This window comes from Prionailurus viverrinus, chromosome D1 (genome assembly GCF_022837055.1).
Source record: "Prionailurus viverrinus isolate Anna chromosome D1, UM_Priviv_1.0, whole genome shotgun sequence".
NCBI lineage: Eukaryota > Metazoa > Chordata > Mammalia > Carnivora > Felidae > Prionailurus > Prionailurus viverrinus.
Genome location: NC_062570.1, coordinates 75,328,381 through 75,356,355, shown reverse-complemented (window position 1 = coordinate 75,356,355; position 27,975 = coordinate 75,328,381). Strand labels below are relative to the sequence as shown.

At 48.1% G+C, this 27,975-nt stretch overlaps 1 protein-coding gene and 1 long non-coding RNA gene across 4 annotated transcripts in view; one reads left to right on the top strand and one right to left on the bottom strand.

Annotated features, from left to right (window-relative positions):
* Window positions 1–27,975, bottom strand: part of NAV2 (neuron navigator 2) — a 741,507-nt gene that overhangs the window by 578,189 nt on the left and 135,343 nt on the right. The window lies entirely within an intron of this gene.
* Window positions 3,858–7,872, top strand: LOC125176602 (uncharacterized). Of its 3 annotated transcripts, none has more exons than XR_007156341.1 (5): window positions 3,858–4,053; window positions 5,639–5,721; window positions 6,242–6,463; window positions 6,683–6,725; window positions 7,189–7,872. It is a non-coding gene; the product is annotated as an uncharacterized LOC125176602 (long non-coding RNA). The 3 variants fall into 3 exon arrangements; XR_007156340.1 differs by adding an exon at window positions 5,838–5,935 and having other exon boundaries at window positions 6,242–6,725; XR_007156339.1 differs by having other exon boundaries at window positions 6,242–6,725.

Sequence of the window (27,975 nt, the reverse complement as noted above, 5' to 3'; positions counted from 1 at the left end):
CCACCCAGGCACCCCCCACCTTTATTCTTCATATTCTTTTCTCCATGTGCCTAGGACACAGTTGCCAAAGAAAACTCAAGAGATGCTACCCTGACAAGTCAGGAAGAGAAGAGCTGCCCACTTCTCGGTGCTCTTTGGTGAGAAAATGACAGGATCGTCCTCACTGGGCAGGGTGTCAATGCAAAAGGTGCTGTGCAGTGATGAAAAATGGGTTGGACTGAGATGGTCCTGGGCCTAATGGCTGGTGCTGTTCTGTCACCTCTGGAAGCCCAATTGACCACCTCCCACCTTCTTCCTCCCCTGCACGATTTGGGATAAAACTAGGTACAACCTCCTGAGGAGTGTGCTCGGATCACCTGAGATAGGACTTAGCCCAGAGCTGGGCTATTGGTCAGTAGTGAATTGTAGCCACCATTGCTAATATCATCATGGTTCTAATCATCACTGCCATTATCAGAGGGCAAGGCTAGCCAATCTGTGAAGAGCACTGGCTCCCACCTCTTTATGCCTCAGTTTCCTCATGTTTAAATTAGACACAAATGGTACCAAACTCATAGGGTAACTGCGGGGTTCGGTGGGTTCATGCACATAATGTGCTTAGAGCAGTGCCTGGCACACAGAGCTGTAGGTGGATTGGTTAGTATTACTTCCTAAAAGGGTTTTTCCTCATTTCCTCATGGACCAACCCCAATCCCTGGATTTCTTCCTCTCACTGTATCTTCCTTTCACTGGATAGCTTCCTCTCCCTGAATACCTTCTCTGGTCCCTGTTTTCCATTGCAAGTGTCCTTCTGGCATATCCCCAACTTGTAAAATGGCCTCTGGCTTTCCAGTCTCATTGGACAGTCTGTCTGCGCCTACAAAAGTCAAGGAACTAAAACCACCAGATAGTTCTTTAATACCCTGGGGAAGGAGGAGAGACCCAGACCCATCCTTTGGGATGGGTCCCTGCAAGATCTAGCTCATAACATTTCCGGCTGAATGTTTTGGGCAAGATGAAAGCAATTCCAGCAAATATCAAGGGTTCAACTGATCAGCCTCCAGCATAAAATTCCATTTCTTCCTTAGAGTTCTAGGCATGGCAAATCAGTGGCTTAAGGGGGTAAACATTGGTGAAATCCAAAGAACCAGCAAAAAGAAGGTGGGACAACTGATTACCTTCCCATCTTGCTTCTGCTGATTGCATTATCATTTATCACAGCTCAGCAGGAAAAAGCTAGGAGAAGCATCCTATGATCCTGGGTTGAATAAATATCCCACTATCAGTGCTGGAAATACAAGCCTGATTCAGCCAAATCTTAAATGCATTTGCATCTAATCCCTTTATAATCCTTCCTATGGCATAGTATAAAAGCTGAACAAGATATTCCAGCCTCCCCAGGGTGCACAGGACAGGGACACTCCTGTCCAAACGTTGGGATGTAATTAACTAAGGCTGGGGGCTCCTCCGAGAATTTGCAGCCCCTGCACTCGTGCTAATGACAACGTTCCTGTCCCAGATGATTTTGTGTACTTACAGACACACACACATACACAGATGGACATCAGGAGGCTAAACTTCAGTCAGAAGGACCAAGTTGAAAGGGATCCTTTTTTAAGTTTTGGAGAGAGAGAGAGAGAGAGAGAGAGAGAGAGAGAGAGAGAGAGAATGTATGAGCAGGGGAGGAGCAGAGAGAGAGAGAGAGAGAGGGAGGGAGAGGATCCCAAGCAGGTTCCACACTGTCAGTGCAGAGTCAGATGGGGGGCTTGAATCCACGAACCCTGAGATCATGACCTGAGCTGAAATCAAGAGTCGGACGATTAACCGACTGAGCCATTCAGCCACCCCCAGGTTGAAAGGGATCTCAAGGGTTGTCCCAGCCACCTATCTCTATCCTCATTTTATAGGACAGAGCACTGGAGTGCAGAGTAAGGACTAATTTGCCCTAATTAATGCTCTGTTCTTTTTTTTTTTGTTTCCTCATTTGTCAGATGCACATCATTTCCCCTGTATTTCAGGGGTTTTGAGGACTAAATTCGAACTGCAATACATGCTTAGGAATTTTACTTTCTTCTCTCCCTTCCCATGCTGACCTGCTATGTAATGACTCTGTTTTGTTTTCTCTTGAACACTTGGTAGGACCACAGCCATCCCGCCAAATATGGAGGAAGCCGGAAAAGCTATGACGTTTTCCCCTTGCGAGGCACAAGCTTTCCCCCCAGTGCAGATGGGAGGACTTTGGAGGTTATATCCGTTCATCTATTTATTCAGCAAACTCAGAGTCAGTCATTGTTATAAGCATTAAGGGATACAAGAGTAATAAAAGATTTACTAAGAGAGACAGATCTTAATCAAATCATTACTCTCATAGTTAATTAAAGGTTTCATAAATGATACAAAAGGCAGACAGGTGGCTGTAAGAGTGTATAACAGGAGGACTTAGCATAGCCTGGGATCGGGGGTAGTCAGGGAAGGCTTCCCTGAGGAAGAAGTATTTCCCTCAGATATGAAGGATGATCAGGTATCTGTCCAACAACAGTGGGACTAGGGGTGAGGGCTGGAGCGAGCAGCTCAGAAAGTGAGAGCGACGAGTGCAGAGGCCTTGGGGAGAGGAGTTACCTGCCGGATTTGAGGAACCAGATCGGACTAGAGAGAAGCCTGGTTTTGTGCTTGAATACTTATTTGTTTTTGTTTAGCTCGGAAGAAGACGAAGATCATCAGCCCCAGAGCCCTGGGGAGGAAGGTCCGTTGGAGGGGGTAGTCAGTGAGTCAACCCACTGATCCTGACTCTGATCCTGACCCATAATTCAGACCAGGGTAGGAGCTGCTACAGCTCCAGAGGAATGGGTGAGACAGTCCTAGGAAGAGATCTCTGAACCCCTGAGGCTGAGCAAGGCTGGTCCATAGAGCAGTCCCCACCAGTAGACCCTTATTCAAACACCCCTCTCCCCCAATCTTGCCTCACCACTGCCTTTGCTACAGAAAGAAATGTGTTCCTATTTCATCAAGGACCCATCTTCCAGAACCAACTTGAGATCTAGAAGACCGCATAGCTCCCAGTGTTTTTCGGGTTTCATGTCTTTATTAATCCTTATCCCAGGGACACTGTATATAGCACTTAAGAGCTTGGGTTCTATAGTTAGACCTCAGAGGTCTGAATCCTGACATTGTCATTTACTAGCTATGTAACCTCAGGCAAGTCTCTTAACCTTTCTGTGTCCTCATCTATAAAATGAAGATGACAATTTACTCACCTGATAGGGTTGCTTATAAAAACTAAATGAAACAATGTAGGTAAACATTAGGACAATAGGTGGGATTCCTCGATAAATGGAAGTTGCATTATTATTATTAATTATTATCATTAATATCACCATCAGAGCAACCATGTAATACATGTCCACAATATTCCGGAAACTGAGCTAAGTGTTTCACATACCTTAATTTGAATGCCCCCCCAGTTTGGCACAATGATCCCAATTTTCTAAATGAGGAAACTGAGGCTCCGAGGAATTCAGTGACACAGCTATTAAGTGACAATAAAGATTCACACTCAGGCTCTAAAAGCAGTCCGCTCTCTACATTTCTATCCCAAGTTGGCCACTTCTCATCAATGTGCTGTAAAATCCTGTTAATTACAACTAATGAGAATGAGGTTCTATACACTACCTGTTCATTGATTTGCAGATTTTTAATATCATTCCTTGCCCCAGGGGAACTCTCCAGGGGGCCATCATTACCATACAATTCTTTGGGGGAAATGAAACAACAGCTGGCCCTGCCAATCACCATGGCAACACTCCTGTAAGTACATAGAATCGCATCAACAGAAAAAATCTATATATACGTATATGTTCTATATTTGCCCTTAAACGCTACATTATACATTGACTCGCTGATGACACCATCAGGGCTCAGGTAGAGGCATTTTCAATCCGCTCCAAATCTCTCCCCCCTTCTAGGATGCTTCCAAGACCCCATCCAGCGGGCACAGGCAGGGAGAGACGTTGCTAGGGAAAAGGGATCATTGCCAAGTTCTGGCCCACAGCAGCATATGCTTCACGGTGACAATGTGTAAGTGTGGGGATGGGGATGGTGTCGTGGGCGTGTGACCTATATAGTTGCATAGGGCTCTGCGTTCAGAAGGGTCCATGCTTGGTTTAGTGCTCTGCTTCTGCCAACTTCAAATTCTTAATAATTTTTAAACGAGGGGCCATGCGTGTCCATTTTGCAGTGATCCCCACAAAATACGCAGTAGATCCTATGTGAGGAGTGAGCAATGGACAGGTACTTTATGCATTTCTTTTCTGGACGGCATTTTCCTCCTCTTTTCGTCTCTCTCTCAGATCTGTGAATCCACCCAATATTCTAGCTCAAGAGGTTTTTTTTTTATGTATTTTTATTTTTTTAATTTTATTGGTTTTTTTTTTTTGAATTTTACATCCAAATTAGTTAGCATATAGTGCAACAATGATTCCAGGAGTAGATTCCTTAGTGCCCCTTACCCATCTAGCCCACCCCCCCTCCTTAATCCCTCCCATAACCCTCTGTTTGTTCTCCATATTTATGAGTCTCTTCTGTTTCGTCCCCCTCCCTGTTTTTATATTATTTTTGTTTCCCTTCCTTTATGTTCATCTGTTTTGTCTCTTAAAGTCCCCATATGAGTGAAGTCATATGATTTTTGTCTTTCTCTGACTGACTAATTTCACTTAGCATAATACCCTCCAGTTCCATCCACGTAGTTCCAAATGGCAAGATTTCATTCTTTTTGATTGCCGAGTAATACTCCATTGTATATATATACCACATCTTCTTCATCCATTCATCCATCGATGGTCATTTGGGCTCTTTCCATACTTTGGCTATTGTTGACAGTGCTGCTATAAACATGGGGGTGCCTGTGTCCCTTCGAAACAGCACACCTGTATCTCTTAGATAAATGCCTAGTAGTGTAGTTGCTGGCTTGTAGGGTAGTTCTATTTTTAGTTTTTTGAGGAGCCTCCACACTGTTTTCCAGAGTGGCTGCACCAGCTTGCATTCCCATAGCTCAAGAGTTTTTATCAAAACTCAATGGTTTTCCCCCAGGGAATGCAGCCATGCTAACGTCACCAGAGCGGAGCCACTCATAACCCTACAGATAATAGTCGCTCTGTGCTTCGTGCTGGCTAGGTGCTGGGCACCACACTCAACTGGAACTGATACGATTTCTGATCTGGAAGATGGGTGGGTCCTATCAAACCCATTTTACAGTTGAGGACACTGAGGCTCAGAGAAATCCAATCACTTCCCAAAGTCCTTGGGACACAAATCTTATGAACAGTCCCAAAGGCCTTCTCAAGGCTGCTCACTCTCCCTTGGCTGCTGCTGTGCCTCACTTGGGCCCAGGTGATTCTGCCAAACCTCTTATAAGTCTTAGGAGTGGGGGCCCTTCCCAGCCACCTGCCCAGAGGTCCTGGCTCCTCTGACCTCTTCTAGACGTGGATGAAATACTACGCAGCCTGGTGTGAGAACTGACATCCCAAAGGCTGCTGATGGCACTGGGGGACACAGTCATTAAGAAGAGTGAACTCCCACTGGGGCATGCTGGCCACATCCTCCCCTTCTCTTCTTCTCTCCATGGACTATTTCACGACAGTCTCCTCTTGCTGCCCGTTCACAGAATCCCCATGCGCCAAGCCAAGAGATCTTGTGTGGTGACCTGGGTGTTTCTCCACGGCTCTTTGTGAGACAACAGCCATCAAGGTAAGACACCACAGCGTTGTTTCGCATCCTCTCACCTCATTTGCCTTTTGTCTCACCTTCGTGGCCTGGGTTGGCAGCCCCCAAATGAAGCATCCAAATCTTCATCTTTGCTTCAGGCTCTGTATCCTAGAGAAGCTGGTCTAAGACACATCTAGGCAGACTGCCTTCTCACTATGGAAGGTGGAGCTTCCTACAGGCTGAACTTGGAAGTGAGGTGTGATTTATGGCTCTTTGGTCCTGCCATGAGCTGTAGGAATGACTCCCATCTAAAAGATACAGTGGTCATTTCCAGCCTTGCCGACCAGCGCTAGTCTTCCTTCTTCTCCCGGTCTGCCCATTCCATCCTAGTCTTACAGGGACCCTCCCACCCACCCTAAGCCATGGTTAATCTGTCCACTGGGGACGCCTGACCCAAGCTGAACCAATGAATTCCTCCCTTCCTTGGGATTTTTTAAAAGCGGGGATTAAGTGACTCAGTCTGTTTTCCTTTACACGCTCTCTCTGAAACAAACACCCGCAGGATCTACAGCTGGATGTAAGAAATCTCGTGAGTGGTTAGTGGCCATGCTGTCTGCCACCTAAATAAGGTCAGCCTGTGGCACGAAAGAAGAATTCTGCCAACACGCCGAGAGAAACCGAGGCAGGAGCTACTGAAAGAGACTTGCTGGGTGTCCCAGGCATGGCTCCTGAGTTCCTTAAGCTCAGCTGCTCTTTTACCCTCCTTGGGGTTTACTTGGTCTAGGTGCTTATCTACTACCTCCCATTAAACGCCCCCTGTTACCCAATGCCATCCTAATGGCGTCTCTGTCATGGGCCACCAAAGGAAGCCCAGTGAGCACAGTGTATTCCCACTGACGAGAGTGGAATGTAGAAGTGGGAAGAGGCTGGGTTTGGGAGGCCTACAGGCCTGGGCATGAGCCCTGAACTCCATGGCAAGGAGTTTAACCTCTCTGTGCCTCAGTTTCCAGATCTAAGAAATCAGGAGAACACCACCATCTTTCAAGGTAAGCGTGAGGATCTAATGAGATCATGCGTATAACATGCGTAGCACAGCCTGCTCCCCATCCCCCAATATCTGCTCAAGATGCTGACTCCCTTTCCCTGTCTCCCAAGTCAGTGGTGGGGACTATCTGCAGAGGCAGGTTTTGCTTCTGGCCCGGGACCCACTGGGTGTAGTCACAAAGCCCTGTGAGTCGCTCTGAACTGTCTTCATCCTAGCACTCTAGACTGAGAGAACAAGACCCAGAGGCTTCCCCCAGAAACTGAAGATTCATAAACTCTCATCCCCGAAGTCTACCTCACATGTCATATAGCTTCACCGTTCACACCGGACCACTTTGAAAATCCTCAAGAAGTGGTCATTTAGCTTGGCCCTAATACCTTCAGTGACAGGACGCCCACTTCCTCACAAAGGCAGCACATTCAAGTTTTACATAGCTATGACATTTACTTTGCCTCCTTCAACAGGCTTGGAGTCTTTGACATGTTGGAAGTTCCAGATTTCTGTAACACAGTGGGATCAAAGCCTTGAAGCTCTTCTGCGTACGTCACCGTCATGAGCCGAGGAGAGACCTTTGAAAAAGACAACAGATAGCTCCCTTTCACACACACCATGTTAGCACAGTACTTGGTGTCCACACGCCATGATCATAAGGCCAGAATCATCTCGAAGATTGAAGATGGCAAGTTCTTTGACACACTGCCCATCCAGAGGCGAAGTCTACGTCCCATCCCCTTGAATCTGAGTGGGCTCTATTTCCACTCTGAAAGAATATGGCAGAAGTGACACTGTGCCGGTTCCCAAAGCCAGGCCTTATGAAGCTGGCAGTTCCCATCCTCTGTCATTCGGAACACTGTCTCTGGGAGCATTGGACTTCAAACCCTCAAGCCACCATGCTGATGCAGCCCGATGTAGGTGCTCCAGCTCAGAGTTCCACCTGAGCCCAGCCTTCGAGGCATCTCTCCAGCCAAGGCCCCGTACGTTGGGTGAAACCATCTTCTACCCTCCAGGTCAACTCATCGCTGGTTGAATCCCACAAGTGACCTTACTCCACACGATGCCATATGGAGCAGAAGAATCACTCAGCTGAGCCCTGCCCGAGTTCCTAACCCACAAAATTATAAATTATAATAAAATGGTTGTTATTTTAAGTCACTGACTTTGGAGGTGATTTGTTACGTGGTGACATATAACTGGAACAATTATTACCTCATCCAACAGATGAGAAGACAGAGGCTGAGTAAGGTAAATGAATTATCCAGACGTTTGGGGACCAACAGGTGGGGCTGGAACCCAAGACTTCTCATTCTTAGTCTTGTTTTTCTATTTGATCTTGATGACACTGTGAACACCTAGACCATCAGCAGCAAAGATCACCAACCATTCATTTCAATTTTAGCTGAAGTAACATTATCTGGCACTTCCATGGCCTGGTGTCAGTAGAGCTCTTTGGCTTTGTTCTAAGTGCTTTCTTCCCATTTACTTATTTGACCCTCACAACAACCCTACGAGGTAAATGTTATTATAAGGTCTACTCGGTAGATAGGGAAACTGAGGCACAGACTGATTAAGTGTCTTGCCAAAGGCCACGTAGCTAGAGAGGCACAAAGCAGGGATTTGAACGCAGTTACTTTGGCTCCTGGGACCATGCGCCTAACCGCTAAGGAGACCGTCATTCGAAAGAGCCAGGCCATCTTAGGTCAACTCAGAGGTGATCTGAACTCATGGCCACTGTGTGTGGCTCAGTGCCATATTGACTTCCACCCCAAGCTCTCAAGTCCTTAACGGTCTTTAGAAGCTTTTAGACTTGAGACCCGCCCATTGTTCACTTACAATATGGAGCAAAGCTGTAAAGGACATAGATATTTTACATCCAGTTGGGTGAAGGGAAGCATCTTTGTGTCTGCCTGAAACCCTGACAGAGAAGCCAGGGCCACCCAATGAATGCCACAATTAATTTCCCAGTGCGCAATATTGCCTGTGGGGAGAGGAGGCACTGGTTCATTTCTTATTCATGAAGTCACACTGCCAAGCTTCATTTGCATGAAGTAATTTCTGCTGCTGCTACCCCGCCATAAAACACATCCGTTTCTCCTACAGGATCTGGTCTCTTTGCACCAACAGAGATGAGTAAGCAGTAAATGCTGAAGGAACACACCCTTTGGACCATTTTAATCAGAAAGGTGTCTGTAGCTAACAATAAGTGATTTTATAGGAATCTAAAATACCTTGGACTCAAAGTACTCAAATGCAACTCTGCTTCAAGATCTATTTTGGGGAAAGTGTTTAGCATTTCTCTCTGCTTGGCCAAACTCTGATTTCATAACCAGTGGAGCTATAGAACTATAGTTGTCCAGGAAAAAAAAAAAGAAGAAGAAAAAGAAGCAGGAGAAAGGTGGGGGGTGGTCAATAACCTGCCAAAGCCTGATGAGTTAAGTCACTGGAAATGACCCTTTGTATGGCACATCCTGCAAAGATGTCCACACCCTCGCCGCTGGAACCTGTGAATATATCACTTTACATGCACATGGGGCTTTGCAAATGTAATTAAGGTGAAGGACCTTGACACAGGGAGAGAATGCTGGATTATCCAGGTGAACCCAGTCTAGTCATGCGAATCCTTAAAAGTGGAGGAACTTTCCAGACTACGTCAGTCAGAGAGCTATGACTATAAATGAATGTTCAGAGGGACGCAACATTGCTGGCTTTGAAGATGGAGGAAAGCAGCCACAGACCAAGAGACATGGGTAGTCTCTAGAAGCTGGAAAAATCAAGGGAACAGATTTATTCCTAGATTCTCCAGAAAAAGAATCACAGTCCTCCTGACACCGCAATTTTGAGACCCTGTCAGACTTCTAACCTAAAGAACAGTAAGATAATACATTTGTGTTGCTTTAAGTCACTATAGTTGCGGTATAGTTTGCTACAGCCACCATAGAAAATGAATATACCTTGTATTAAGAGTTCTCCAACATTCATTAGCTGTGTGACGCTGCCTGAGTCACCTCACCTATCAGAAGTAGGGAGGGTTTTGTGAGTCTTTTTTTTTTTTTTAATTTTTTTTTCAATGTTTATTTATTTTTGGGACAGAGAGAGACAGAGCATGAACGGGGGAGGGGCAGAGAGAGAAGGAGACACAGAATCGGAAACAGGCTCCAGGCTCTGAGCCATCAGCCCAGAGCCCCACGCGGGGCTCGAACTCACAGACCGCGAGATCGTGACCTGGCTGAAGTCGGACGCTTAACCGACTGCGCCACCCAGGCGCCCCGGGTTTTGTGAGTCTTAAAGTGCATTGTGGAGGTAAGATTTTAATATTATTAATATTATTATTCCAGCTGACCACACTCCATGCGAGAAACAGCCCAAGTGGGATGGCTGGGACTTTCCAATTCATAAGGCTTAAAAATCATTTAAGCAATTAATGCCAGCCTCCTCCTGACCAAATATTTTCCCAGGCACAGTTTAAAAAAAATGACAGGAAGTGCTTCATCATTTCACCCGGCCGCTGTTTAAGATACATCCCAGATACTAACTGGGGAGGGCCGTATCAGCTATTTATTGCCACAATAATGCTATGTAACAAGATACCTGAAAAATCTGTTGCTGAAAACAATAAATATTAATTTCGTTCACAAGCCTGTGGGTCTGTGGTTTAGGCTGGGCTTGTCTGGGAAGTGCTGGCCGCGACTCAGTTCACTCTCATGACTGGTGGCCAGATGGCTGTTGGGTGACCAAACTTTTGTCTGTGTGCTTCTCACCATCTACCAGGCCAGCTTGAGCATCTTCTCATGGCAACAGAATTAAGCAAGAGCAGGAGCAGAGATGTGCCAATGTCTTTTCAAACCTCTGTATGTGTCACAGGTAACATCCCTTTGGCCGAAACATGTCACGGGTTGAGCCTTAGAGCCAAGTAAATGGTTCTTTAGTGCAAGGAAGTGCGGACACATGGCTAAGGGCATGGATAGAATGGTGTGTGTGTGTGTGTGTGTGTGTGTGCGCGCGTGCGTATGAAGAATTGGGACCATTGATATAGTTAATCTACCACAGAGAAGGAAAGCAAAGAAAACTGGGTCATCTTTATTTGAGATTTATCAGGCACCTACTGTAAATCGGAAACTCACCTAGGGGATATGGAGATTAACAAAACCTCTTAGGGAGGGAGCCTTTTTTCTAATGGAATGCCTAACATGAGTGCTCAAGGAGCAAAAGAACAGCATTTGATGCACTCCTACAACGTGCCAGGCCCAGGTCAGTCACTGGGGACATAGCTGCAAACACTATGTTACCTCATTGACTGTATGGTAGCTCTGAAAGATGATCTCTATATTCATCTCTATTTAAGAGGCAGGGAAATCAAAGCTGAGCAAGGTGGAGCTGTGTAGATGCCCAAGTTCAAGATACTGAGCCACATCGATCTCATTCCAAAACCCAGATTCATTCTACTCCACTCTGAAAAACGTTCTTTCATTGGTTTAAGAGACACTTAAGTGCCCGGCACTGTCCACATCTCCTGAGAAATGACTCATGACACTTCCCCCTTCCAGCATCTATCAGACATCACCAACTGCAAAGAGAATCCCTACCTTCTCCCACCTTTACCCTGGTGTGGTGTCATCATGGTTGAGAGATGCTAACTAGCTCCTTTAAAAAAAAATGCAACAACAGAAACCTTCTAGGAGAAACAATTCATCATCGTTACGGCAACCTCTGGTTCACTTCAATCTTAGGTGCCCGGCCTTTTATTTATAGTGCCTTCAAAGAGGTTCCAAGTCATTAATTGCTCACCACTTACACCAATTAGATGAGGTGAGCACTCCTGGAGAAATCACGTTACCCAGGTAGCAAAGGCAGCTGTGCCTGCCTAGGGTTTGGCTCTGCTCTCTAAGAAATCTACGTGACAGCCTAGAGGTGGTCTGAGCAGGTTGCCTGGGCCATATGGTTCAAATAAAATGAATGGGCTATAGACAAATGTTGACTGTGGATTTACTTCAACAACACAGATTTGAACATGATGAGAGGTTAAACTAATGGTTTAACCATAGTACCTTGCTACTAAGTGAGAAAAAACCTTGGGGAAAAGCTACTTTAATAACAGAGTTGTCAACTTAGTGAATTAAACTTGACTGAGCGAGGCTTTGTACGTCTGGTTGTGACATGACACTCGACAGCATATGCTGAACCCAGATTGTGAGCTACTTGAGAGCAAGGACCTTAGTTTTCCCATCTTTGGAACCCAGCAGACAGTCAGCGTTCAGTCAGTATTTCAGGGAATGAATGTGTGGATGAGTGAACGGATGGATAGGAGGAGGACGGACAGGCAGATGGAGAGATGAATGAATGTAACAGCATAAATCTGGGGATAAACAGGTAGGAGTGAATGTTTGCGGAATAAATAAATGGGTGTGGATTTTTTAAAAGTCAAGTTCCACAATATTTACAGGGTTGGGTGGGAACAGGAAGAAAACATTTACTGAGCACCTTCTGGAGATCAACATGATGTATATATTTTCTCATGCAGTTCTAACTGCACGCCTCCAGAGTTGGCTTAACCATCCTCTGTGTATAGAAAAGGACACTGAGGCTCAGAGAGGGGAGCCTCTACTTAGGGGACCTGGCCAAAGAAGCCAGGGTTCAAAGCTAAGTCTGCCAATTTCCTAAAGCCCGTGCCCTTCTCACTGGGAGTTGGGAGGACTCTGGGGGATCTGGTTTTGCAGCTGGGGAAACTGAGGCAGAGGGAAGTACAATGATTTAATCACAGCCCCCAGCGGGTCTGTGGCAAATAAGAACCAGGGAGCTGCCTGGGTCTGTTGTCCTCTTCTCCAAAGGAGCCATATAGTGCACGGGGACGGCCCAGAGAGACTGGAGCCACCAGGGCAGCATAGAGAGACAGAAGCCACCAGGGCAGCATACAGAGCCCGGAGCCTGAGCTCTGAAGTCACGCTGCCTGTGTTTGAATCCTGACTCTATAACTTCCCAAGTGCGTGTTCTTATGCAAGTTACTTAACTTCTTAGTGCCTCAGTTTCCTTATCTGTAAAATTAGGACAAAGATAAAATGATCCCAGGATGAGCTCTAATAGTATCTGGCTGAGAATAAGCAAGCCATGGAAGTTCGCGACCATTCTTAGAGTTGGCTGCTCCAAGCTCCTTTTTGTTGCTTGCCACTCCAAACCTGACAACCCCCACCTCAACATTTGAGCAGAAAGGGACTCCTGGGGGACCTTCTGCCAGCTGATGTTTAGGAGCAAGACATTCTGAAAGGGAACTGCATTTTCTCTCTGTGGCTTTCAGGCCACAAGTTCAGGTGGTGGGCTTACCCCCTGGTTAGCAAAATTCATTCACTCCCACTCTGTGATTAATGACTCCTGAACTCCCGGAGCCATGCGGACCCTGGGGCCTGGGGCTGCAGCTGTTTGCATAACCACGGAGAAGCAAGGAGAAAATTCTAAAATAGGAAGGGAGCCTGGGAAATCTGAGGCAGTGAAAAGCCAAGCAACAGCAAACACATTACACCACTCCAGGGAGGCTCCCAACCCCACATTCTGAAAGTGCCCTCTCAACCAGGGGAATGAACCTTTTTTCCCCCAGTATGTTCTGGTACCTTCAGTCTCTGTCATGGGGCAAGAGCCTGGATGGAGGGAAGAGAGTTACCCATTATTGAACACCTACTACATACTAAGACTATTTTATTTCCCACATATTCACATAGCACTTAGGATGAGCCAGACACAGTGCTAAGTAAGCACTTAATAAAAATGCTCGTTCAGGGTGCTGGGCATCGAGGAGGGCACCTGTTGGGATGAGCACTGGGTGTTGTATGGAAACCGATTTGACAATAAATTTCATTTAAAAAATGCTCGTTCAATCTTCGTAACAACCCCAGGAAGCAGAGACTGTGACTATTGCCATTTTATAGAAGTGGAGGGGCAAAAAGAAGTAAAGAAACTTTCTCGAAGTCAAACAGCCAATATCTGGTAGCACCAGGATTCAACTCTGTAACTCCGCACGCTGGGATGGCTGCTGTTCATCGTGAGTCCCATGAGCAATCTAGAAGGTGGCTGTCATCGCTCTCCACTTTATAGGTGAGGAATCCGAGGCACAGAATGATTAAGTAATGTGTCCAAGCACAACAAGTGAAATTCTGAGTTAACCCTAGGTTTGGATGAACTCAAAGCCTGTACCCCCTGTTTTGTCACTAGGAGCCAACCTGGCCTTAAGCAATAACAGTCAAGCAGAATGGATTTTTTAGTGATGACTTACCAAAAATTTCCTGGAATAATGCTCACTTCATTTTTGAGAGAGAGAGAGCGAACAGGAAGAGACAGAGGGAGAGGGAGAGAAAGAATCTTAAGCAGGCTCCATGCTCAGCATGAAGCCTAACACAGGACTTGATCTCACACCTGTGAGATCATGACCTGAGCCAAGATCAAGAGTCAGATGCTTAACCAACTGAGCCACCCAGGTGCACCTCATGTCATTTTAAAGACAGATTTCTCTTAGGTGCCTGTTTTGACAGCCAGTCTCCCAGATGGCCCCCAGTGATCCCTGCCTCCTGGTAATCATGCCTGTGTATGGTCTTCTCCCACAGTGAACGAATAGGACACTCCAGATCTGATGTCCTGTGACTTCTAAGGCTAGATCCTAAAACATGTCGGGGAACATGCCTTGTTCCTTCTCGAATCACTTGCTTTGGAAGAAGTCAACTGCCATGTTGTCAGGACACTCAAGCAGCCCTCTGGAGAGGTCCACCAGACAAGGACCTTCTCCAACCATCAGCCCCAACATGCCGGGCATGCGACTGAATCATCTTAGAAGTGGATCCTCCAGCCGAGCTCATAGCCGAGTTTGCTTCCATTTCTCCTAGCAGAGAACACAGCACACAGCACACAGTGGTCTGGTTACGGTCTGTCACGCCCAGTTGAGTCTGTGCATCTGGACACTGCCTCATCTCTGGCTGCCCTAACGAAAAGCCTGGTGCTCCCTTGCTGAATGAATGAAGGAGACAGCCAAGGTGAGGTAAGGAAAGAACCAAGAAGATAAGGGAACCCAGCTGTCACAGGCTGAGCAGACAGCTGGCTTCACGCTGTGACCTGAGCAGTTAATGCGTGTTCCCCTCCCAACTGTCCAGCCACAGAGTTACCTCCGGGTCCTCTGGAGACCAGGGCCCTAGAGGGTAGGCATAAGTTTCCCCGCCAGGCGGCCCCTGATCTGTCCCCACAACTCTCCCCTAAGGGACAGAGACGAGGCCCAGCAGAGGCAGAGGGGGAGACGGGGGTGCAGTGGTCCTGATCAGGAGCCCCAGTACCACGGTAGTCCAGTGGCCAGCTGGGGTCTGCAGGAGGCTAACTGGGAATGGGGTGAGGAGGACAGGGAAGAGGATGGCAGGGCCCCAAGACCAGACCAGCCATGTGCTCCACGGCCACAGCCACAGCCACCATGGGCTCTTAGGCCTAGCAACCCTGCTCCCATAGGAACCAGTGGACTGAGCCACGCAGGGCAAGCACTCAGGATTCTGAGGGCCTCCGGTGACCTTCAGCCAGGCTGTACATCAGACTCATCTGCGAAACAGTGATTCAGGAAACCCGGGGTGGGGCCCTACTATCTCTAGAATAGACAAGCTCCACAGGCGACTCTGATATGCGACCTGGGCTGAGAACTTCCCCATGTAGAGCATAAGCTTTGCAACCAGACACATCGGGGTTCAAACCCTGGCCCAGCTACGAATGATCTGTGTGGTATCATCTCTCGGAGCCTTAACTTTCCTCATCTGTAAAATGGGGACAACTTTATAGGGAGGGATGAGGGTTAAATGACATGTCAACATTGCCTCATAAAGAGCACATATTTATTAAGTGTATGGTAAGTACCAATACATGGCAGCTCAAAGAAGAAAGGTTTGGAGCCTAGGAAGAATACCAACCTATAAGCCATGCCGTTGTCACCTATGAGCCGAGACTTCAGAGATCCCAGGGAGCCTGGCCTGAGTCCCTTGGACAATTAAGTGAATGACGACTTACAACAGGAAGCCCCCACCCAGTTGGTGGGTGCTCCTGCCTCAGTGACCCAACTGGACCCCTCCACCGCCCTGCTCCAACCTCACTGAGCTGTCTTGTCTTCCGTTCCCCAGGGCAGTCAAACCAGGCACTGAAAGGCCACGGCACCTGGGGCAGCGACTCAGCTGCCGGGGGGCCTGTGTCCCAGAGGCTTTCTGCCGGGCGTGCAGGGGCCAGGCCGGCATCCGTCAGCACCACAGCGGCAGACCCAGCCGGAGGGGAGATAAAACAATTCTCTACTAAGAGGATTTGCAAAATACACAGCACAATAGCTAAGCGTATGTGGCTAGTGGGCTAATGTCTTCTTCCCTGCATGGTTTTTTTTTTTTTTTTTTTTTAGGCAAATAACTTTTCTTCATCATAGAGGAGAACTGAAATCCACTCTCTGGCTGGCATTCATTAGGTGCAGGAGACCTTCCTCCAGGTCAAAGAAGAGGCTGGGAGGAAATGCTCAGGAGGGAAAGGTAGCAGTTTTCCCTGGTAACTCTGCTTAGAGACGGGTCTCTCCCACATCTCCTGTGCCTGCCCTACCATGAGGGCTCCATCTGGCCAGAGAGGGCTGAGTCAGCCACCTGGGGGCTTTCTACTCACCAGGTCCCTACAGAATCAGCTCCTCCAAGGCTGGGGATAGCTCAGGGATGCCTAGCTTTTTTATTTTAGGAAAGGGAAATAATAAGTCACGTGTAGTGATAAATTATGACAGTATTTCACGTCCATCGCCATAATGTAGACATTACAGAGAGGCTTAAAGGACAAGGTAGAATTACTAAAACCCACATCTTCGAGATAAGTGCTGCTGGTTGTGTTTCCCTCCTGATACATACAAACTTCTAGAGTCATGCTGAACAAGTACGTGTGCAATGGGCTCTCCAATTTCCACTAGCGTGTCTTTTGATCATCTTTATTGTGTTAGTCGTAGTGGTAGTGATGCAGCTTCCTTTAGTTCCAAGATACTATCCCATTGGAAAAGAAGGAGAGTGGGGGAGGGGAAGAACAGGAGGGAGGAGAGGGGAGAAGAGAGAAGGATCGCTAGCTTTCACAGTAATTACACTGAGCGAGGCATTACGCTAAGTGCTCTGCACACCTTAGTTGATTCTATCCTTCTGACAACATTACAGACCCACACTGTCATCGTCAGCCTGCTTCGTAGATAAGGAAACGACACACAGAGGTGAAGCAGAAGTGGCTGCAGTCACAGAGCTGGTAAGAGGCCAAGGGGAGATTCGGACTCAGGTCTCTGACTCCAGATTCCACGTCCTTAACTCCCAGCCCCTGCTCTATTATGTACCACGTTCCAGCTAACCTCTCCATTACTAGTGGAAATGTAGGTTGTATCCACTTCTCGTGCATAAACAAATGATTACACTGAATATCTTTTTGCACATGACATTATGCATTATCTAATTATACCCTTTGGATAAATTCCCGGAAGACAAGGTTTTTAACCCTTTTGGAAAAGAGAGCTTTACTATCTGTATCCATTGGGATGGAGTTGTGCTAAATATAGCCGAGAAAGTAAAAACAGCACTGGCGTAAATGAGGCAGAGGTTTATTCTTATATAAAGAAGTCTGAAGATAGACACTGTATAGCGGCACATGAGGAAGTCAGGCTCCGTCTGCCTTACCTTCTGCCCTCCTTAGGGTATGGAATTGATCCTCATAGTCCAACATGGCTGCAAGAGCCACAGCCATCACAACCAAGTTCCAGGCAGCTGGATGGAGGAAGTGACAAATAGGAGAGTGGCCCACCTCTTTAAATACCTGCTGATAGATAACTTAACAGACTTAGTAACGTGTCTACATTTAGCTATAAAGGAAGCTGAGAAGGACAGTGTTTCCCAGAGTGGGAATATGCACCCAGCTAAAATACTGGAGTTCTGGTGGAACTGTGGAAATAAAAAATGAATGTATTTTTCAGCCTCCCTGCAGGTCTCATGGCAGTATCCTTTTCAAGAGGCAGTGGGAGAATCATGGGCCTAGAAGTCAGGCATGAATTGGGGGAGGAAAGCTATCTTTATAAGAAACAGTTTAACCATGATACTTAACACTTACCCAGTACCTAGTATATCCCAACACTCTCCAAGATAGTTCCCATGTCATCTCTGATTTCCCAGGGCAAAGTTGAGAATCAGGCTCAGGTGATTTCCCATCATGTACTGACCACCTACTCTGTGCATCTCGTTTTAACTCCTGGCATCCAGGCGGCTGCTTTGCCTCTCAAAGTGTCCTCCTGCAAGGCTGGGGCTAGACTGTCATTTACGAATGAAGGATTGAGATAGAAAAGTGCTAAAAGCTACTCAAACAGCCTTGACTCGTGAAGCTAGAATTAAACGCTACTGTGCTTAAAACCAGAATCTCTGCCTTTTCACATCATAATGCAGAGTCTTGCTTTCTTTTCAAAGAAACATATTATTAGAAGTGAGAGCAGAGGGAGAAAGGCACCAGGATTCCAGAGTATAGAACACCCTCCTTCCCTGCCCACCCCCTACAGGGGCTTAAGACACTATTGTTGAGCTTTAGGGTTTGGGTGATTTGCAGGCGGAGCTTCACCCCAAGGTACAACTCTCTGGGGAAGGGGTGGGGGCCTTGGATCTTCACAGTCCCAGGGATACCCTCTCCTCAGCTGAGACAGTCTCATCGCCTCTGTTGGGCAGGGGAGCCTTCTGGATGTGACCCACTCTGCCCAGGGAGCAGCAGACCCTTGGAGAGCAGAAGCGATGCAGGATTCTGGACCCAGGAAAGCATCAACTGTGTGACCGACTCCTGAGAGCAGACACCTCGATGTCCTCGAGAGGGTGGCCCGCCCAAGTGATCCAAAGCATCCCAAGGGAGAAAGCTGTCTGCTTTACCCCCATAGGGATGAGAACAGGCAGAGCCACCCTCCAGACTGGAAGTTCTGTAAGTGGGCGTCTGAAATGCTATGCCAAGAGTTTTGCCCCCAAAGAATTGCTCATAGCAAACACTCAATAAATGGCAGCTGCTAGTTCTGTCTATTACCTAATTTAATTCTCATCACAACACTGGGGTGAGTGTTGCGATCCCCACTTCAGAGATGAAGAGGTGGCACATGGCCGGGAAGGGGCAGACCTGGGAAACGAACCCAAGGCTGTCTGACCCCAGCATCCCCACCCCCAAACTTCACTTTGCCACCTGCGCGTTTGTGCCCCTGAGTCCCATCTTCGTTGTGCTCAAAGAGAACGTCTTCCCTCCATAGCCATTCCCTGCCCAGCAGTGCCTACAGGTTGAATCAGTAAAAGGGATGGGAAACCCTCAAACGTATAGAAGTGCAACTGGGACTAATAAAGTGGATTGAAGCATCACCGTAGTTAGAGCAGTTTTTTGCTGTTTGCATCTTTTCAATCCACTGATACAGGAAGCAAAATTACCAAGGTGGAGTAAGGCAGCGATCCCTGGAACCTTGAAGTTGTGACTCATTAAGGTCATCGTGCCAACCCAACCCCCTCTTTGACACATGGAGAAACTGAGGCAGGGGAGGGCCAGTGCCACGTCTGAGGTCATTCTGTGTCAGCACCTGATGTTCTCCTTCCTTCTCTGAAGTTGGAGAAGGAACTTCCCAATTTTGAGGGTATCTCCATTTCTTAGGGCTTCTATCCATGGCTCCCTCAAACCCCAGGAGCATGTGTAAGTTACCTATTCTGTAACAAATTACCCCAAAACTCTGGCTTGAAACACAAATGTTATTTGTGGGTCGGTAATTTCTTTTTTTTTTTTTTAACGCTTATTTATTTTTGAGACAGAGAGAGACACAGCATGAACGGGGGAGGGTCAGAGAGAGGGAGACACAGAATCTGAAACAGGCTCCAGGCTCTGAGCTGTCAGCCCAGAGCCCGACGCAGGGCTCGAACTCACAGACCGTGAGATCATGACCTGAGCCGAAGTTGGCCGCTCAACCGACTGAGCCACCCAGGCGCCCCATGGGTCGGTAATTTCTGTGGGTCAGTAATCCAGGCACAGCTGAACCGGATTCTCTACTGGAGCGTCTCTTACAGGCTTCAATCCAGGTGCTCCCTGGGTTAGAGTCATGTCAAAGGTCAACTGGGGAAGGATGTACTTCCAAGTTCACGCACACGGTTGTTGGCATGATTCAGTTCCCTGAACACAGTTGGACTAAGGGCCTTAGTTTCTCACTGGTTGTTGGCCAGAGACTGCCCCCAGTTTTGCCACCTGGATCTTTCCAACTGGCAGTTTGCTTCATCAAGAGCAAGCTGAGAAACCAAGAGAGGGAATCCAGCAAGACAGAGGTCACAGTCTTTTGTAACCTGATAGGAGTGCAACATCCCTACGTCACTGCGGTATTCTACTTCGTAAAAACAAGTCACTAGGGGAGGGGACCATATGAGGGAGTGAACTCTAGAAGGCAGAGGTCATTAGGAATAAGTCAGAAGCTACGTACAGCAAAGCACTATCTCCGTTTCCCATTTTGTGAAGCTGTTTCTTTTCCGTAGGAAGAAAATGTAAACAGGAATGCCTTTCAGCATCACTTCTGGGTGACCTCGCCAGTGTCAAGTCTTTGCATTTTAAAACCACTGAGTCAGCCTCTCTCGGCTTCAGGATCCAGACTCCAGGAGCAGTACACCTGCCCTCTAGGCATTTTCCAGACAAAGGCACCCAGAAGGGGAAGCGACTTAGCCCAGGTAATGTGCTTAGGCCCTATCCTTTGGTCTTTGAGCCCAGGCCCCCTCTGGGTAGGGTGGATACCCACCCCAATCCTGATTACCCTCTCAAGTTCAGGACAAAATTTGCAGCTTGTAGCTAACTGATTGCCATTTTGCCTGGGCATCCTGTGGGGGCCTCCAGGAGCTCTTTGGGGGTGCAGAGCACTGACTCAAGGATCCCAGAAAGTGCTTTGATAGACTGAGGATGGTTCTCGATCTGAGGGACTATGCACATTCATTCCTTCATTCACTCACTCACAGGAGGCTTCAGAGAGAAGAGTCTGAGCCGAGTCTTGCAGGATGAAAGGTGGGGAGGGCGACTGAGACGGAAGAACCTGAAAGACCCAAGGCCTGAGTATTGAGAGAACAGTGGAGAAACCCATTAGCCAGCAGCTTCAGAGGCACAGGGTCCCAGGGGAGATTAGAGGTGGACGCATGGAAACCCTCCCTGCTCCTCGGCAGCCGCCCTCAACTCCACCCATAGCTATTCTGATGCCACCCGCTTTTGCCTGGCTGGTCTTGCACCCCAGAGGCTACTTGGAGCAAACATCAGAGGAAGGTTATTTTGTGCCTCTTGGGCAAGGCTACTGGGGGAGATGCTTTTGCTGTATCCCACTCCTGAAGGGCTGCAAAGCTCACCCCATTCAGAGAAGTGGGCCGTGCCAAGCTTCCACAGCTGGGTCAGGTTGAGGCATGTGGTAAAGGAGATTTTGCAGGTTCCTTTCCCCAGCCCTGCAGCCTGGCTCAGGCCCACCCTGCACAATGCAATGCCACAGGGCCTATCGTTGGCATAATCAGGATCCAGGCCATGTTTATGCCAGAGCACCTCCATGCCACAGCATCCCACCCCTGGACACTCTGTGCCTTAACATTTGAAGCCATCCCCTGCCCTGCAGACACCATTTCTTTTCCTTTTTCTCCCTCCCTTTCATCCTTCCTTCCTTCCTTCCTTTCTTCCTTCCTTCCTTCCTTCCTCCCTCCCTCCTTCCCTTCCTCCTTCCTTCCTTCCTTCCTCCCTCCATTCCTTCCTTCCTTCCATCCTTCCCTCCTTCCCCCCTCCCTCCTTCCTTTCCTCCCTCCCTTCCATCCTTCCTTCCTTTCTCCCTCCCTCCCTCCCTCCCTCCCTCCCTCCCTCCCTCCCTCCTTCCCTTCCTCCTTCCTTCCTTCCTTCCTTCCTTCCTTCCTTCCTTCCCCTTGATAGACTCTCCCATATCAAAATTCATTCCACCCATATGCTCCTTCAAGGATCTTCTTCACAGGAAACAAATTCAGTCTGTTGGGAGTTAATGGGTGGGAATGAGTTTATTCAACTTGCTTCCAAGATACCATATTTAAATATTGACAGGTGACTTCTGGATACCACGTGTTCCCAAAAGAGTGACTGCCGTTGTTGAATTAACAGGGGTGGAAAAGATTATTTAGAGGTGGATGGGTCTTCCAATGTCTCCCAAATCAAGCCCTGTATGCTGGTAACATTCCAGTAGTCTTATCCCAGGAAGAAGGGAGGGCAGAGGTAGACGAAGTGACCTTATTTTTCTCTATTCTTTCACTTCCCACTTGAACTTGACACCCAGGGGAAATCTCAAGTCAGCAGGTTCTGGCGATGAAAAGTCAGGACCAGAAAGAGCCTTGGATGTCACCTGGCCTCAAGGCTTCTCCAGAAATTCACACAAGACCTTTGTGGTTGGGAATATCAGCACCCAAGCAGGGCAAGTGACTTGCCTAAGGTCACATAGCAAGTGAATAGCAAAGTAAAGATCCTGGGACTCTGGAATCCCAGGCCTGTGCTTTGTCCAATGCACCACACTGATTTACAGTCGGGGGGCGGGGGGTGGTGTCCGTGAGAGTTTCCTGTGATAAGTTCTAGGGAAGAGCTGAAGTGGGGAATCAAGCAACTGAGTGTGCAGCCTGAGCCCCTAGTGCACAGGAAGGACTGAAGCCATCCCAAGAAGCAGAGATTTCTCTTGGCCTTGAGGGCACAGCAATCCCATTAGTCCCTATGGAAGTCCCCTCCCAGCCCTGTCTGGATGGGTGCTGGGTGGGGCAGGAATGTGGGCAGGAGAGCAGGCAGATAAAAGCCGGGCCCTGTGCCAGCTGCCAGAGACTCAACACTGAGAGGTTTTCCTTGCACCTGCTGGCCCATCCATCAGCCCTTTGCCTGCCTGACCTCAGCAGCTGGCAGCTGTGTGGCTAGAAAGGGTGTGGGCTGGAGGGTTCAGGTGCTGGCAGGCTGATGAGGGAGGGGGTGGGGTCAGGGTGGACAAAGTCTATTGTCACCTCCCTCTGGGAAAGAAAGGAGACCAGAAGCCGGAACTTCCCCCCAAAGGATCCAGCTTTGGGAACAGTGAGCAATCACAGCCCAAGGTCTAAAAGAACGGACTTCAGGGTCCAAGCAAAGGCTTCTCAGGGTCAAGAGCTAAAGTTTCCCTTCCTCCACACAGAAAAACACCAGTTGGTTGAACTGCTCATCTGGGGCAAGGTTTTCCAGGGGACGATTATGGCTCCCTAGGAAGAGATGCTTTCTAACATCCAGGGCTTTGCAATAGTGGAACCAGCAGTGACCTCCCCGTCATCAGAGGGGTATAGAAGTGGTTGGACCAGTATCTGAGAATGCTGAGGAGGTAAGTGACCCCAAAGTATCCCCGATCTCCCGAAGCAGGAGGCAGCATGGTTTAAAGGAAAGAGCATTTAGGCAATATTCTCTGAGTGAGTGAGTGAGTGAGTGAGTGTGTGTGTGTGTGTGTGTATGTGAAGAGCAGTCACAAATCCAAGGTCATGAGGGGCAGGGAGGAGACGGAGATCAGCATAACTAGACTCGAGACGCAGAAGAGACAGTACTTCATTCAGCAACAGGGTGCTTGAAGCCCACCTCACAATGGTCCGCAACACCCAGAGGGGTGGGACGCTGTGGCTAAGACCTACTGAGTAAACCATCGGGGCTTCAGAATCAAGAATTTGGTTTGCATTCTGGCTCTGCTACTTTGCCTCTCTGTGCTCCCACCTCTGCTTCTGAAAACCAAGTAGAATTACAGTGCTCACTCACCTACAACAGGTGTTTGAGGGTCTGACTGAACCAGAGGACAGGCTCAAAGGCTTGCACAGTGCCCGGTACACAGTCAGCAGGCTCAGTGAGCAGGCTCACAACGCTTAGGGAGAGGCCGAAGTTTATCCCACCTGCCTTCGAGAGAATACCTTTACCTGTAATGAGTAGCACTAAGGTGTGCTGGGTATTTCTCTGGTGGTCCTGAGAGTGATTCCAGATCACCGCCCACCTGGCCAGCTCAGGCTGACTCCTTAGCCTCTCAGGACCTTGCCTGGCTTGTGCCAGCCATCCTGGCTTGTGAAGGCTGCTGGAGAGGGCTGCACTGAGCGGTCAGAGTGGCTCACATCAACCAAGGCCTGACCTTCCCCCGTCATTACGATCAACTGCCACCTCCATTTACAGTGAGTTGACCTACATCTGCAAGTATTGCTCTGGCCATGGCTTGACTTGGGGAAAACTGCCGTCTCCTTCCACAGGCAACGATAACCCAGGGGTCCCCAGGGACTTCCATTCTGGTCTAGGACAGTTGAGTGTAGATAGAGACAGTCCAGGTAACAAGGCACTAATTCAGCAGCACATTCTCATTACTGGAGGCTCACTACAGAATCGGGAGGCTAACCACAGAGCAGCAGAGGGCTTGCAGGGGAAATTCATCTTGGAGTTGATTCTGGAGCTGATGCCTTCCTCCTTCCAGTGACGAGGTAGAGGGCTTTTAGTTTCATCATCTATAAAATGGGAATGATAATGGCACCTGCCTTCTTGGGTTGTTGTGGAACATAATTAGATTACAGTAAAGTTCCAGGCAGAGTGCTTGCACATAGCAAGCTTTCAATAAATGAATTATAAATTTAAAATTACAAACGTAACTTGTAATTTTCCTTTTAAATTATCCTTCTCTAGAGATAGCATTAAGAATTTTCCACCGGAGCCAGATCTCTTGATTATTTCCCCAGGATTCTGTCTCTGACAGCAACACTTAAGGGACATGCTATCAGTGATATTTATGGAAGCCACCTGTCATTGGCCTTTTACTATTAAAGTGCCTGGTGTTCAGTAAATGTTCAGTAAGGGGTAGATTCTTTCTTGCCCCTCCCCACCTTTGTGGGATACCCCTAGACCCACTGTTGGTATTCAGTGGCCTTGAGGCACTTTGGTAGACATGCCAAAGTCTATCATGAGTTATGTCTTCAGACACACCTGGCATAGGACAAAAATTTATCATTAAGAGCAGCCTCTTTGTATTGACCATTTGCTACGTGCCAGGCACTGTTCTAGATGCTTCACGTGCATTATTTCATTTAATCTTCCAAATAAGTTCACGGACGGGGCTGTTGCTATAACTCCGTTTTATAGACTGGTAAAGCAGAGGTTTAGAGGGGTTAAGTAATTTACCCAAGGTCACCCAATTAATAAGTGGAAAATATAGAACTTGAACCCTGGTCTTTCTGCCTCCAGAAATACCGCTGACATATTTAGCAAGAAATAGTCACAATATAAAAATGAGGCTTAAGGGCTTTACGGAGCAGCGGTACAGATGTCCACACTTGAAGTCTCACTAAGTGATATAGCCTATGTGTCAGAGACAGCTCTTGCGAGAACTTGTTCCTTTCCACCAAACCTCGGGCTGGTTTGCAAGCCATGGTTCATAGGCCCAGCCCGGGGGCCAGGTCCCCACCTGGCTCCTGGCACTTCTATCAGCCAGAAGCCACCTCTGTCCTCATCCATCCAGTAACAGGTGCCAGGAGCTGCAGATTTTCCAGGGCCCCTCTGGGAATATTTGAAAGTGCAGCACTCTTGAGGATACTGGTGGTTTGATTCAGTCGTGGACCAAGAATTGCAAATGTCCCTGTGGTTCATCTCTACAAACCAAGTTGGTCACCAGTCTACACTGCAGGAGCTGCAGATCCCCCTAGCTGAGGTCTCAAGACTTCCACGCACCCTATCTGTTCAGCCCCCACACCACCGTCCCTGTCGGGTGGGTTTCATCTGCAGAGGGCATGATTGGCCAGCTAGCAGCCCCAACAACAATTCTAGAGAGGGAGAGCGTGAATGAGAAAAGGTAGACAGACAGACAAAGAGCCCAGCAGCAGCTGGTGGGGAAGGCTGGAATCACACCTCTAATCTGCTTCTGCAGATTATGCTTCATGCAGTCAATAGGGGAGAAATGCCACGATTTACATGACAAGAACCAAAGGAGAGAATTATAGCAAATCAATTCTGCACGAGGAGATAAAGCCCCATATTTAATGTATGCAGTGAAAGGTAGAAATTCAATTCTCATAATGTCAGATGATGCTGATTAAACCTGACATTCATTATTAGTATGATGATTTTTCCTTCTCTTCTTGGGCTTGAAGAACAAACAGGCCCCATAAAGACGGCGTTGTAGAACATCATTGTAATCGGACAGCTGAATGCAGAAAAGGCTGCTCCATGGCCACCACCGCTGACGACCCCCTCAGGAGAAGGAGCTCCTGGACCTACACCAGTCACTCTTACCGAAGCGGGCAAAGGCCAAACGGCACAGCACAGCTTTGGGGAACTCTCGGAGTCGAAATCAAATCCTGGTGCAGCCATACACAAGCTGCACGCCTTTGGACCAATTTGTCATCTCTGAGCCCATCTTCTCCTTGACCAAATGACTGAGTTTAGTCTCCAGTAGTGCTCCCCAAAGCTCAAGGATGCCTCGTGAAAAGGGGGTCCTCTAGACAGATACGTGAGGACTTGCCACATACGATGGCCTTTTCTCGGACCTTCACGATGTCTGCAAAGTCATGTGGCAAAGAAACCTATTTAATTTTGCATCGCCCTGGCTTTCCTTAAGTCGGGGTTGACAAACTTTTTTGTGAACAGGGTCAGACAGTAAATATTTTAGGCTTGGCTGACCGTCTAGACTGTTGTAACTACTCAACTCTACCGTTACAGTGGAAAGCAGCCATAGACAATGTGTAAACAAAAAGGCGTGAGTGCATGCCAATAAAACTTTATTTAAAATACAGCTGGAGGGCCACAGTTCGCCAATCTTTGCCCTAGGCCATGAACTATACCAGCCCTGCCTTCCTTTCTAGGCAAGACCTACTAAAAGGTCAAATAACACAGCAGGTGAGAGGTTAGGTCAAAATCCCAGTTCTGCCAGTTAGTGATTCCGACTTTTCGGTAAATGACTTAAGCTCTGTTACAGCTCCTGAGGTAGAGATGTGGAGTCAACGTGACAGTTTATGAAAGACTATGAAACACTTGGCATAGCCATTGTCACGTAAGCACCCGCTAATTATTCATGTTGCTGATGACAGTTCAGTTTTATTACTAATACCATTATCTAGCAGTGGAGTGTTCTTTGGAATGCCCAGAAGAAACAATCCCCAAAGAGGCCCCTCGGGTGCTTATGTTCTGTTAGAAGGTAAGGAGTGGGAAAGACCAACCACTAGTCTGCCACCAGAGCAAGGGAGCCAAAGCCCTCTCATGGAGTTTCCAGACTCTCATCATTAATTTCCCATCAGAGTTCATCCTCTCTGACCTCCCTGTCAGAGAAGTTTCTTTAGCCTCCTTTCAGCTCAGTTAATTACACCCGACACGGTGACCGGGCCACCAAATGAACTACGGCTCAACTCACAGCTGCCCCCCAGACTCAGCCCCAGCCAGCTGGCCGGGGCAGCCTGGGGGAAAAGTCCACCCACCTCTGTAGGCCAGGTCCAGACCGCCAACATCAGGGACACCTTGGAAGCTGGGAAAACACCTGTCTCACGTAACAAAAAACAGATGCCTGGCAAAGCCTCCTTTTTCATGATCTCATTATGGGGAAAGCCTTGTTTCTAGAGTAGACATTGTATCTGCATCAGAATTTCTGACCTGACAAGTTAGGAGCCTTGCCTTGGGACAGAGGAGGAGGGATGCCTGGTGACATTTATAGAAACTAGCAGAAACAGGAAATGGGGACGTGTGTGCATGCGTGAGTGTGTTTGTGCACTCATGTACACGGGCGTGCGTATGGCGGAGGGGCTAGGGCAGCAGGCAGGACTACGGCTCTCATCTTGCTTGGCTGAGATTGGGCCCTATCACCTCGCTGTACTATCTTGGTGCTTGCGGAAGCAGCTACTAAGCCCGACACACAGGAGGAACCTCATAAATTTGTGTGGACTGAAAAATCTGGTTATGTATCAACTAGTTCATAAGCCCCTCCTTTTCTCTTGTCCTTTGGTCTGCTAGGCCCTTGCTGATTTCCTCGTGGGTGAACCCCAAGCTGGCTGCACTGTTTATCGCTTTGACATTGTCTCCTGCAACCCCCCACCCGCTCCTCTGTCATCCCCTCACGTTGAAAGGCCTCCATCAGCGATTCTTGCGGGCACCTGGCTCTGGATGTGCCTGTCCGGTCACCCTGAATGACCCAGACCCCCCCTTTGCTTTGCTGATGCGGAGCTTTGTTCTCGGGGCCTCCTCTGCCCGTCCCTCCTGCTGTGCCTCTGTGAATCCCACCTCCCAGAGGG